The following is a 14,532-nucleotide window of genomic DNA, read 5'->3' as shown; positions in this document are numbered from 1 at the left end:
TGGTCCAGTTCTACTGGTTTGGATGGCCAGCCAAAAATGTGGAGAAAAGTAATTATTGAGCAAGTTTGGCCCTAAGACAAATGCAAATATACAAATAAAATTGTTGTTTCACTTATTGCTTTATTATTCCAGAATGGCCTGCACTCCTAAAGAACTTTTGCATGCAGAAAAGTGGGGCATTGCTAGATACTAGATAAAGAATCAAGAGTGAAGAAGTGCGTAAATGTATTCCGGTCTCTTCAAAGCAGAAGACACGGGAGAAACAAAGTACATTTGGGAAAAGCACTCCTCCCTCTATTACCATGCCCTTCACTCCAGCTCGGCATTTGTCACCACAGCGACAACACCTTTTGCTCTTCCCTGTATTCATAGCTGCTTGTGCACATTGGCTGGATTAGTCATAACAGGTGGCTAAGGTTAAAATGGCAGTCCAGAAAAACTACACTAGTTCAAAAGTCACAAAATGGTAGAACCACTGAAGAATAACAAAGCTGAATGTGCTTATTGCAGTAGACAGCGGTGTGGTCATTATGGTTCTGGCACATACATTATGTGCTCTCTTACTCATTCCATATGCTGCTGCTGCTGAGAGTCTGGCCCAAGGCAGCTGTGTATCTGGGGTCATATTTCATTATGCTTTCCTATTGATTGTATGAAACACAGACAGAACTCCTGCTAGATAGCAAACGGCTTCAGAAAAAACAAGCAAAAGAAGATGAACCTCTCTCCAAACCTCTTGCTGCCTACAGGTAAGCCCAGAACTACTATACTGTGGATATTTATATTTTGTCTTCATCTTCCTCTTCCTTCTTTCTTTTCTCCCTTTTCTCTCCTCGCCAAATCTTCAAGGGAAATCTCAGAGGGATTGTCATAAAACAGAGTTCCAGTCAGGCTATTCAGCTGAGTGACAAATGCACATTTCCTACATGCTTCTGCTATCCAATGTAACATTTCTATCAGAAGGAAATATCCTGTGTCATATTACCTGTGAAAATAATTTTAGCATGAATGCATCCACCTTGTAGCTAAATCTAATAATCACATCCCATCTTTGCACCACCAGTAAGGCTTCTGTAGCAAGTCATGTAGACGTATTCTGCCTTGTAAAAATTGAATGGTTTCTTTACTTGTTCTGAGAAGTTATTTTGTAGCTGTCTATATATTTCTGCGTCATTAGCACACTGTATTAGCAAAACCAGATATTCATACCTGAGGTATTTTTGTCTTAACACACAGTATTTTAACACATTTGTATGTGACATTTGAATTCATGTAGATAGTCAACATGCTTGTTTATGATTTTCCCCCTTTTTAATGCCCTTTCATAAATGTGGTGTAATGTGTGTGTAATTAGCTAGAACTACATTGCATAATACTATCGCAACACCCAAACAGGCACTGTGCTTGGTAATGCACCCAGAGGACATGGAACTCAGTCCTGAATATGCCTGTTCCTCAACACACAACACAGAGGTAAAAAAAATACAAAAAGAGCTATTTGCAGTTTCTCAGTCATGAGGCAGTCAGGACCTAAATTCAACCTAAAAGGATATTCTAGACAGTCAGTGGATTTTATTCCATGTATCCTGGAAGATAGAAAGCATTGAAATAAGCGTGATGATACAGCAATCCCAAGCTTCCTTCTAAGCCCCAGCACAGACCTCTGACAGTAGATATCCTTCTGCTAGTACCCCGACTGTGCAACTGGAGCACACTTGTAACTATAATGATGCATACTTGCATGAAGTAGAAATAGTGAGGCAATTTTCTTTTTTTAATCAAAGTAATAAAACTGTGCTTTTCATCCCTACGCTCCTCTAAGAGAGAATTTGGTGCAGTCAGGTGCTTTTTTGTTCCCTGTGTTTTTCCCTATAACAAACTTGCATTGAATCTTCTAAAACAAAAAGAAATAGTAAAAGTTGCTTTATTAAAATAAAAATCACTACTAAATAAAATTATTTTCTTAAAATGCATTTGTTGTCTTGTAATTTGATTAAAATGGATGTTTACTCTTTCTTGACTGATTCCTTGGAAAAATTAAGAAATTTGCTTGCAAATGATTTAATGCGTTTTTAATCTTCATTAATGTCAGAGGAATAAAAAAATCCTTTGAAGATTTATCAGCTTTTATACCCTTGCAAATCTCACTGCATTTCCTATCCATTCACCTTGGAAACAGTCAGAAATGATATGTATAGACTATTCTGATCAGCTGTGCATTTGACAAATTAAGTTGCATAAAGATTTTTAAAAGTATCATAACAAATGCTATTTATATTTAGGGAGCTCTTATGTGTTATGAGCACGCAAACCTAATGTTTTGCCCTTAAAGTAAAAAAAATCCCAGATGTTGTAATTACTTATTGTAATAACCAGAAAAGCTAAAAGTTATTAATGGTCTGTCTTCTACTGTAAGCCAGACATACATATAATACACAAGGGGGTATAGTCAAACTGTGTTCCTTTTTCCTGTTTTTCAGAAATGGTGAAGCTTATAAAATTGAATAACCCTACTGCCTTCCAGTCCCTAGGCAAATGTCTTACTGCTTCTTACTTTGCCAAAGCAATGAGAAGGAAATATTGTGATTGGTAGAAATTACTGTAGTAACTTCTCTGTCAAAGCAGATGTTAACCTCAGCACAGTTTCAGCTGAACTGCTGCTTTAAGATTATTTGAAATCAAGGGTTCCTTTACATTCGATGAGTAAGAAGGCAACTCACTGAAAGAACCCAGGCTCTTCATGACCGGTGACATGGATAAACACTGAAATCCTACCCATTTCTAAGAAATCAGCTGCATTGGAATAGATTCTGTGGCACAGACATCTGTCAGGGTCAAAATATAAGTGGGCTGAGATTGCACTTCAGTGTGGAAGGGCTGCAGCGGGCATCAGTGCTTGGCCAAGTCCTTTTCTGCTCAGAGAAGGTGTCAGGAACTCTGGGTCTCTCTGAAGAAGATGTGGTGCCTGGCTGAAAGACATGGCATGGCTATGATCAGAGACAGCTGCTGGTGGCAAAGGAGAGGAGTTATTTGGAAATACCAGCACACTGTGATACACTGTGAATCTAGTGTAAAGTTCTTTCACTTGAATGTTCATAACTGAATTCAAATGTTTCCAAGCTCGCTAGATCAAGTGCATGAAGGAAGAAATGAGGCTAGAATATTTTGGATCCAACTACTGGAATATATTTAAGTATATTTAAGCTTTTTACACTTGTACTAAGTAGTAGACATGTAGTGAAAGTATATTGGGGAGAAAACTGCTTTTTATGTTTAGCTCTGAAAGTGTGTAGGCAATGTTTTGAGGTTGTTCTTTTCTTTCAGCTTAAAGAAATGTAGTCATATTAATTTCTGGTTACTAAACTTCTGGATCTATACTTATGGAGTGCTGTAGAGTGTCATCTCAGTGCCAGAGCCTTCCCTAAGGAAGGTAATTTCTTACTTTTCTTATTTCTTCTGGCAAAGGTATAACTATATTTCTCTTTTTTAGTGCATCATTGATAAAAATTCAGGCAAATGGTAGAAAGGCTTGTGAAAGATATGCAAGTTTCATTTTATCCCCTTTGGACTTGCTCATAATGATACTCTGTAGAGTGCTTTGAAAAGCCCATCCACAAGGCGTATTTTTTTCCAAGTTTCATTTTAAAAGTGCCATGTTTTCTTCTCCTTAACTTGCTGTTAGAAAAGAGGGAGCGGTTCAAAGAGACACACAAGTGTGGATAGTATTGTGATTACCTCAGAAATGTAAACTCAAAGAGCAGCTTTGTCCAAACTTGAGGAACTTTGTCACAAACAACTACTTACAGGAGCTGAAATGAGGGTACTTGGATAGTGTCAGCTGGCCTGGCAGGCAGGTTAGTCTAGCACAAACAGCCTGTTGATATAATGGGCATGTGCAAGAAAGTTACAATTCCCCCAAATTAATACATCAACAAGATTAAATGTGGTAATGACAATGTTATACTTCCAAATGAGAACTCAGATATTCAAATGTACTACTCTAGGATGCGATAACAGTGCTTTGAAAATTCCCCTCGTTTATACAACAGCCATGCTGAATACAAACCAGTGTCACATTCTTGCAGAAGCAGCAGCTGGTGCAGGCTGGATGTGTTAATGAAGAGTATTGTGGGGTACATTATAGGAAAAAACTTTCTATTTAAGCATAGTTTAAGCATAGTTAAGCCCTGGATCAGATTATACAGGGCGTTTGTCATAATTCTCTGGTGAAGGTGATTCAAGAAGAGATTAAGTATGTCTTAGAGATGGTGTGTACCCTGTCTCTGAGCAGGAGGATGGGCTATATGACCTCTTTCAAATCCTCACAGCCTTACATTTCTATTGTATTTATGACAAATCCTTTTTCTCCTGCCTAAACCCTCTCCCCCACCTGCATTAACAGATTTCATTTGAACTTCATGGCTGTTCTAATTTTAGCGATGAGTTTAATACTGCGTGTCCAACCACCGCCCATAAGATTTACGTGATAACTTGGGCGTGCCATACTAAGGCATCTGAAGAGAGAATCCCTGCCTTTCAATATGTTGGCAGAAGAGGTGGAGGCTTTTTTTTCTGAATAATTATATACAAAACCACTGAAGTGCCCTTCAGGGGCATTAAAATGAAGTTACTTAGTAATTACTGAGGTTGTTACAGTTACTATCATTTTTCATCTCTAATTCTGAGGTTATAACCTCAACTAAGGAAACAAGAAACAAAAGACAAACCCAGACAATTCCAGGACAGGCAGTACATGTACACCTATATCAGAAACTTTCCTGACAGGTTGGTTTTTGTTGCTCACAGGACAAAAGCCATCAATACAAAGTGAATAGGAAAACAACAGGACCCCGTTCTGAGAATAAAATCCTTGTCCTGTAACTTTCCTTCCTTCATAACTTATAAATTCTTTATATAACAACCTTCTAAAAGTGATTTACAGAAAGAGATGAAGTTTTCCACAAATTGTTCATCCTCAGAGAAGAATGAATTAGTGAAAAAAACCAACATGCTGAGAAATGATGAAATGGGGGACATACAGGCTTCCACTCTGTAGGTTACAACCCACGAAGTTGCCACACAATTTAGAGAATGGTGTTTAATTCACAGGTGATAATTCCTTGCAGGAACTGTAACTTTTTGTTCTCAGCTGTGATAACTTATTAAAAAAATCCCGCTTTAAAAAAAAAGAAGGGAAAATATCTTTGAAGTATTTAATTCTTACAGACCCAATTAAGGTAACTGTGGGCACTAAACACTCTGAGAATGAGGGCTTATGGTTAGATACTTAATTTTATGTGCCCCAGAGTTAAAAAATTATCTCATAACTTCATTGTGTTAGTATCTTATAGCTTGTCACATCTTTATTAAGACATCTTTCCACAATGTCCCAATGTTCACCAAACAAGAGGCAAACAGAATGACTCTGGATGATGATGGCACTTACCAGACCCAAGGTCAACAATGTACAGCTTTTTTGCATGAGGTTTCAGTGTGTGCACACAAATATAGTTTATTTTTAATAGTCCTTTATAATGACCTGTCACTGCACACGGAAGCATAAAGCACTGGCATCGGAATAATTTGTGGAGAAAACCTGCATTACTGCAAAGTACTTGCCACACTGGAAGACTGTAATAATAACAGAGTAGGACTATGGGAAAAGCTTATTTCAAATAAGCAACAAAATGGCAGCTTGAAGCAAGTTGCAGCAAAGGGATGGCTCAACACCACCAGATCCAGGAAGCTGCCTGGTAGATAAGCCTAGTTAAATATTGTTGCTCTGTGGAAAGGTAGTGCTCACTAGGCCTGGATAAAATATGAAATTAAGACATCCTCTACAAGTTGATTGTCACTTAGACTGATGACACTTAGACTAGTGATCCTAACTGGTGTTAGGACATCAGGATGGTGCAGAGTTATGCCCCCCAGCTAGAGCATCCACATTCAGCAGACCTCCATGTTATCTCTGCTGTCCTATTTCCGCTAGTAGAAACTTGCCTTTCTAATGGAAACTGGCATTTGGAAAAATGAAGCTAATTATTAAATTTGTTTCTGTGGTCCAAATTTGTTTCTTGTATGCCAGGAAACCTGAGGCATGAGGAGTCCTCCCATCTAAATACACCAAGTAAGAAGAAAATACAAGTACATGCAGGAGGCCAGCATCTCACCTATTCCTTATGCTACCTGGGTTTGTCCTGAGGATTGAGCAGCCATAGAATTTTATCTACCAGTTGGTATGTCCTTCGTGTGGAATCGTTGTTACATATGAAGGTGTGTGTTAAAAACAGATTGTCCTGGTGATGTTATAACCTAGTATTGTGCGGTCAGTAACAGAAACAGTACAGTGCAGCACTGTTTGCTGAGATAAATACTCACACATCATAGGCTTGTGTTTTACTAAGGAATCTCACTAGTCCCAGTTCATAAACACAGAAACTCTATTGATTCAAGGCTGTGATTTATTATCTGAGAGCTTTTTCACATTTTCTATCTCTTCCTTATCAAGAGATGCCATTTTCAGAGCTCAGCATTTTGTACTGAGCATTGCCATATTGTATCATTTAGGTAACATAGGATCCTTCCTTTTAATTGAAATTCTATCAACATTTCAAAGATTTCTCTGAAAAATTTATTTGTCAGACAAATTGCATTTTCTGACATTCCTTCTGAGTCTCTTTGAGAATGTAAACCTTCAGCTTGATCCTCATCTAAGCTTGTTCTTTGTGGCTTTCATTTCTCTCACAGCTACTAGAGTATATCACCAGGAATGCATTTCCAAATGATGCCACTTTTCTGTAGAAAATTTAGATTTCAACCAGATAGGAAAAAAAAAAAAAATAGAAAGACTCTTCCCTTGAAAGAAGCTCTCTGGTCTTGCTCTACAAGCCTCTACTTTACCCCATAGCTCAGTTACTAACACAGCAGGAGGCATGAAGAGAACAGGAATATACCTGCACAGCTGGCTCAGGAACACATATGTAAAAATCACTGATGTACATAAGACCGCTGCAGGGAAGATAACAGAAGGAGCTATTGTCATCTGAAGAGTAAAGAATTGCAAGCTTGATTTTTTTTTCCAAGGAAAAAGAAGGGACTTATCAGAATGCTATTATCTTTGCCACTACTTCACCTTTATATGTACCTGGTTTACTCCTAAAAGGGACTGTATCCTTTTCTAGGAAATGTTCTAAAACAGTCTTAAAGGAACTCGATCTTCTTTCTCACATCTTTCTTTACATTTTTGGCTTAAACAGTCTCAAAAGTAAATTAATAACTTCAGGGCTGTCAACTTTTCAATTTTCTTTTAATTATGTCTGCTATCATATATAGGATTTTCCTTATAAACTCATTTCCTGGACTTATGTATTTAAAGGAAAAATAATTTTAAAATAACACATATTGCTCCCCTGATTTTATATATTTGTACTAGTACTTAGTATTTTATAGGATCATAAGTATCCAAAGTACGGTACAAACATTTATCAACCCTTACAAAGCCACTGGTATTAGACAGGCGAACAAATGATCTATGGAATACCAGTAATAAAACTGGAAAATATAGAAATTAGTTATATACTCCTAACAGATGAAAGCAAATTATCAGAGATTCAGTACATATGACTTCTCAGCTCTTAGCTCCACTTCTTTCAGCTTACAAGTCCCTCTGCAGTGTTAAGTATGGCAGGCTCACCCTTGTCCTCAAGTGTCCTGAAATGTCCTGTCAGGAAGTCACCCCAATCCTTTTCTGTGATGCTCACCAGGAGCAACTCTTTGTCTATTCATTTTACCCATCATTATTTCATGTGCATTTAGAGCCTTTTCCTTCCCTGAAAAAATGTGACTGAGATCCGGCAACCTGTCCTTTCAATAACATACCATATCAGCTTATTATTGTCCTCTCCAGGCAATTTTGCATTAGTTGAGGAAACACAGTGATTTGCCAAATCCTCAAACATACTTTTTCCAGGAACCCTGCTGGGATGACTGGTGTGCATACTGTGCATACAGGTTGTAGGCCAGCTCACAGGTTTCCACCACAGCAGCTGAGCTCCCCTTTCCCACATTTACCAGACTGGCGGCTTTGGATCCCTGTTTGCTGGACCTGTGTCCAACAAAGCTTGTTCTGGTGGGGCTGTAGCACTGTCTGTTCCGCTGCCTTCATAGAATCATAGAATGGTTTGGGTTGGAAGGGACCTTTAAAGGTCACCTAGTCCAATGCCCCTACAATAAGCAGGGACATCTTCAACTAGATCACGTTGCTCAGATCCTCGTCCAACATGACCTTGAGTGTTTCCAGAGACGGGACGTCTACCACCTCTTTGGGCAACATGTTCCAGTGTTTCACCACCCTCATCATAAAAAATTTCTTCCTTATATCTAATCTAAACCTACCCTCTATTGGTATAAAACCATTAACCCTTGTCCTATCGCTACAGGCCCTACTAAAAAATCTGTCCCATCTTTCTTGTAAGCCCTCTTTAAGTACTGAAAGGCTGCTCTAAGTTCTCCCTGGAGCCTTCTCTTCTCCAGCTGAACAGCCCCAACTCTCTCAGCCTGTCCTCACAGGAGAGGTGTTCCATCCCTCCGATCATTTTTGTGACCCTCCTCTGGACCCACTCCAACAGGTCCATGTCTTTCCAGTGTTGAGGACTCCAGAGCTGGATGCAGTACTGCAGGTGGAGTCTCACCAGGGTGGAGTAGAGGGGCAGAATCACCTCCCTTGACCTGCTGGCCACGCTTCTTTTGATGCAGCCCAGGACACGGTTGGCTTTCTGGGCTGTGAGCGCACATTGCTGGTGTCCAGTTTTTCATCCACCAGTGCCCCCAAGTCCTTCTTTGCAGGGCTGATCTTAATCTCTTCTTCATTTGCCCAGCCTGTACTGGTACTGGGGGTTGCCCTGACCCAGGTGCAGGACCTTGCACTTGGCCTTGTTGAACCTCATGAAGTTCACATGGGCCCACTTCTTGAGCTTGTCCAGGTCCCTCTGGATGGCATCCCATCCCGTCTTCTGTGGTGCAGTTCCAGCCATTGCCCAGACGAGCCCCTCTGAAGACCCTGGCAATAGTGCTTGTCAAAATCCATTGTAAATGTAATACGTACTTTCCTAAAAATACAGTTCCATGATGTTCTTCAGTATTTTCATTTTTAAAGACTGGAGCAATGATTTCTATTTCCTGCCATTTGAGAATTTTTCAATCTCAAATCTAGATACCCAAATTGAAAATTGTTTTTATTAGCTTCAGCCAGGCCACCATCAAAGATGCTTTTTTTGGAATGGGAGAGTTCCTGGTTAACCTCACAGTTAGTGATACATGGTGATGATAACCACGTATCACTATCCTCTGAAATGTAAGTCCTTGAAAGGATCACAAACCACATTCAAAATGGAGTCTGCAGTCAGATAGAGATGTCTACTCCCCAGGATCAATCAGAATTCATAAGCTTTTTAAAGACAGGTTTCCTGTATGATTATGCATTTCTGAAATTCCCTAAATTGGTTCCTAAAAGCTTCATGTGGAAAAACATGTTTCTAGTTTTTCTCATGGATTGTCTTGAATTAGACCTGAAAATGCTCATGATATAAGTAATCACGCATTGAAAATGATGCCAGCTTTGTGGCCATATGTGGAATTTTACTGATAATATTTTTGCAACTGGGTCACTTTTATGAGAAGTGCTAAATATTTAAATTCAAACTTAATCCTTGAAGTGTTCTAATTCTGTCTTTTAAAGAATTTGATAGTACTTGCAAGGCAAAGTCTAAGCACTATTAAAGCAAAAAAAAATCTGAATTAAAAAAAGAAAACTTATCCCTTGATATAAAAATAACAGAAATTTTGGCAAGCTGAATAGCATCTTTTTACTCCAATATAGAGTTAAACTCAAACCATACCAATAGTTTCATGTTTAAAAACAGTGATTTCCATGCATAAGGACAGATGAAGGATAAATTGGTGCAGTTCTCCACATGCCCAATTTAAAAGAGTAACGCATTCATAATCAGCATTACTTGAGCATCATTTTTCTACACTGAAAAGAAGTGTTTAGATTTGACTTCTGAATACTATGAAATCTGTAATCGCACTCATTGAGGACAATTTATCTCTGTGTTGTATACCAATTTGGTGTCACTAACAGGCAAGAATCATGAAAGGAACATGGCAGTGGCTGGAAGAGGAAGAAAAATAATTCATAGAAAGTACAGAATTATGGTCCTTGTTCACACAATCTATGGCAGAGAATTTTGTTTAGTAGAGAGGTGATATAGTGATGGCTTCAATATAAGAAGCATAAGTAAGTGAGAGATATAGAAGAAGAGTTTATAGAATGTATTTCTAAGTAGTTTAAGGAAATAAGTGAAAATTCAGCATCTTCAAAAATTAGTGTTTTTTAACATTTTAAAAGTTTGAAATATTTAAACTGCAATATACTGGCTTGACCAAAGGAATAACATTTACTGCTGCTGTGATAAATTTTGATGCAATGCCACTACTGAGTGTGGGTGCCAGTTCCCCTTTCATATGGCAAATATATTTGGAATTAGTGTAGCTTAGGAAGACATGGCATCTCCCAAGAAGTGATTCAGAGAACCTTAAGACAGTCCACTTACTAGTTAATATTTTAGGGAAGGATTTGAGAGTTATATTCTTTTTTTGAGAAGAAAAAGCTGTTGAATTTTAAAGCTGAACAGTATGGTATCATCTTGGATACATGAAAAGAAATCCTCTTTCGTAGATGAAGAAGAAACTGTCATTGCCTCATAGCTTAAACTTATTCTGAATATTCTTGTGCCCTAGATTTTTCCTCAACACTCAGTACGTTTTGAGATTAAAGTTGTTCTTTTTGATAATCAGAAATAATAAATGTAACTGCAATATCTTCATACAATGTAATTGCACTAGTTTCAGCAGTACTTTTGAGCTCCAAACATCAAAAACTATTAAAAAACACAGGAAAAAATACCATGAAGGGTACAGAAGAAGATTCCTTTCTTCCCTTTGCATTTTGCCTTATTATTTTGTCTGATAATGGGCTACAGGCTTTGTTTTGTTTACTTCCCTACAAGCATGGTATGCGTATACGAGGCATAATTATTGGTGCCTAGAAATTAGTCATTGCTGTATCTGTCTTTGAGGGACTTGGCCCAATAGGGACACCTGTGCTAGCCACCCATTTTTTCCTGCCTACTTCAGAAAGTCATCACAAGGTTTCTGGCTCAGAACAGCATCTAAACCCGCTGCTTGCTGAGCAGGGAGCTTCCTGGGCTAAGTTGTTCTGCCAGCGGTGTTTTTGGCAGGCATGCTGGAGAGCACCCCGTTACTCCGGGGTTTAGGAGGGAACCTGGCTCACAGCCATCCTCTCTGAGGCAGAGGGAGTATGTTTAAACTGCTCCTTCACTGCATTGCAAGACTGGTCTCAATGCAAGATTTTCATGGAGATGCTTACTCACAGAACCCCTCAGAGCATCTACATTTTTGGGTCATGGTGGGTGTCTGGATCACGTTATCGAAAATGATCACTGTACCGAAAAGGTGTATTGACTTTTAATCCACCAGCACTGACTAGCCTGTCCACTTTATGTGTGGATTCTGTCTGTTTTAAAGATGTTTATGCTCACTAGTACCTAAAGTCTATGCCATTTATTTATGGATCTTAATTTTTAAATGTTTTATAAGAATACAGATGAACTTGGCAAACTCACTGTGTGTGTAAAATGCACTTGTATTTGTATGTCACTGTCACAACTCACCATATACCAGCCAAGTGCCAGTCACTATTTTTCAACAAATTTGCACAAAATTCTATAATATATAATATTCCATTTGTTTAACACAGAATGTGATTATTTAACCCAAGTGACAATTGTATCAAAATAATAAATCGATTACGCATAAGTGCACATAAAAAAAAAAAAAAGGATAATCCCTTCTTAAATTCCTTTTTACTGGCCTTCAGCATGTTTGGAGCAGGTTTTGGAGTACAGATACCATTAATCTTTTTAAAAAGCTTTTGATGTTCTGTGACGCTGACAGCTTTCCTATTACTTTGAGAACAACCTAATGATATTAAGTTATGTATTGTTCTAAAGGTTCTGCACATAGGTAATGGGCCTTGATGTCTTCCTGGTGCCTGGAGAGAGGGCAAGTCACATCCTAGACAAGTATTTGTAGATAGACCTTTCAACAGAGATACAATTCTACTGTTGCTAAAGTAGGTTTCTAATTGACTTCTCTGAGGGCTGAATCAAATGTCAGCAGTAGGGACTGAGACTATTGCCTAGATCAAGCATAGGAGTAAAATTATTCTTTGCTAAAGAGATGTTCAAGGAAGCTGTTAGCCTTTAAGAAATTCTAAAAATGGTGTTTTGTTGTGGAAAGTATTCCGTTCTCATCAGCGCAAATCTTACTCTGTAATGTTGGTGGATTAACATAGTGAACATTTCCAGTGTAACTGAGTGTGGAATTTGACACAAAATCCATAGAGCCATTGCACTGCTGGGGTCTGTTGAAGATCTGGTCTACTGTTTGTAAAAACAAAGGTGGACTGGTGCTGACGTGTCTAATATTAAATTTTCAAGTCTGGCACTCAAGCCACCATACAAGTTTTGAGATAAATTTGCCTGTGTAGAAGACTAAATGGTACAACTTCAGTAAAAGAAACAAGAGGAGCAAAGAAGCGTTCTTGGAACAAGGTAAGCAGAAACTGTAAGAACTGTTTGGATCTCTTCTAGCACTCCTGCAGAAAGCATTTCTGCAGTTTGTTGTCCCCAGAAGACGGCAACCAGAAGGAGCCCATGCTGGGTCTGACGCTTATTTTTATGGTAAGCCACAAAAAGCATCTTTGATGTTTACAGTGGGAAGTAAGATCAGAGTTGATCAGACAGCTGCTGACAAGCTTCCCTGAAAGCACAGCCCAATGAGGTTGCTATAGTCAAGAGTCTATTTCTGTTTCTGTTAGAATGAAGCTAATTTGTTTTGTACAATATTGGGAGAAAAATCTTCAAAGTGAAGCCTGGAAGTTCCATTTCCTGCTTTCTGCCCTTGGTTAGCTGTCTCATAATAATAAATAAAACTTGTGGTTAAATAACTAGCTCCTGAATATGCCAGGAATTTACATTCCAGAAATTATATTTCGTTTAAGTATAATAAAGATTTTTTTAAGAAACTTGATTTTATTACTGTCTTTTCTTCAAGTATATGAGGAAAAATGAACCAGGAGCCTATAAAAACAGAGGAAGAAGAACACTTTGAAAGCTTCCCTGTCCCTTCTTTTCTAAAGCTCTGTAGATAACAACCCAGTGGGCACAGCAATTTCATAGCAAGTGAAAAAGATACTCAAACCAAGTATCAGTCTAATAAAAACGTCACTGTGGTTGAGTTGGTTTTCCTATGTTACTACAGGTATGATATTAGTCAAAACCCAATCTTTTTGTAGGATATGAAAAAAATACAAACATTTACCCTTGTCAGAGCTAATTAGGAGTTACACAATGTCAGTCCATAGATTTTGAAACATCCAGGGATGATTTTCTGCAGAAAGATGGAAGTGCTGCCATTATTCTGGAGCCTTTTAGGATGAGAGTGTTCTCTTGAAACCATGGCAGGAGTCCATACAGTAAATGGTGGAGGCCACTGAGTTATTCCAATGTGTTTTGATGCAAGTGACTGTTTAGTGAAAGAAATAATTACAGCAACAGATTAGTGTCAATAATGTGGAACTTTTGATTTTTATTTTTTTTAAATGCTACTATATAACTTTCAACTTTGGAAAATATATTATTTTAAAATATCAAATCTAAAACCTTCAAACCTTATGCACAAAGGAAGTAGGACCTCCCTGTAGCTGCTGGAATACTGTTGAGACAGGAAGAACTTTGAATTCACTTTCATTGCTCTCAATGCCTGTGATTTCTGAATCACCTGGTACACGGCAAGAAAAAGAGTACTGGAAGAAACGACAGATGTTCGTTTTCTATATAAGGAGAGGGCATTAAATTCTAAGCACAGATTTGCACGCATGTTTTGCTGTTAAGCACCTGCATAAAGCAGTGATTCAACTTCTGGGTGGATGGAGTATAGAATTGGCCCTAGTTGCCCAGATGGATTTTTACAGTGACCGTTTTGTTTCATGTGCATTCAGTTAGAATATTTTAACCTGGCAGATATTCTTTAGGCCAAGAATTACAAAAATATGCCTGTATGCTTGTATCTCAGTGGATCTTTGTTCACCAAGTATCTTTTAATAAAAAGGTCTTTATTTTCTACCATGATTATGATTTTTGTTATGTGTTCCATTTTTTAACTCAGAAGTCTGTAGTATTCTTGACTTTCTGTGGGAATGAAGCTTGACAAAATCTGTTTAAATATAGCCACATGAACGTTGAAGTCAGCCTGTTGAAATGACACTATTCATTTCAAATGCTTGATAAAAACGTTGTCACAGAATAGAGCTATAGAAGGTGTTTTGGCAGCTGCAGCAGTAACGTTTGAAGCATCTTCATAATTAGTGTTATCTAAAGCTTATTTACT

The sequence above is a fragment of the Haliaeetus albicilla genome, chromosome Z, assembly GCF_947461875.1.
Source record: "Haliaeetus albicilla chromosome Z, bHalAlb1.1, whole genome shotgun sequence".
Classification (NCBI taxonomy): Eukaryota; Metazoa; Chordata; class Aves; order Accipitriformes; family Accipitridae; genus Haliaeetus; species Haliaeetus albicilla.
The sequence above is the reverse complement of the archived record's forward strand: the minus strand, read 5'-3'. Positions refer to the sequence as shown.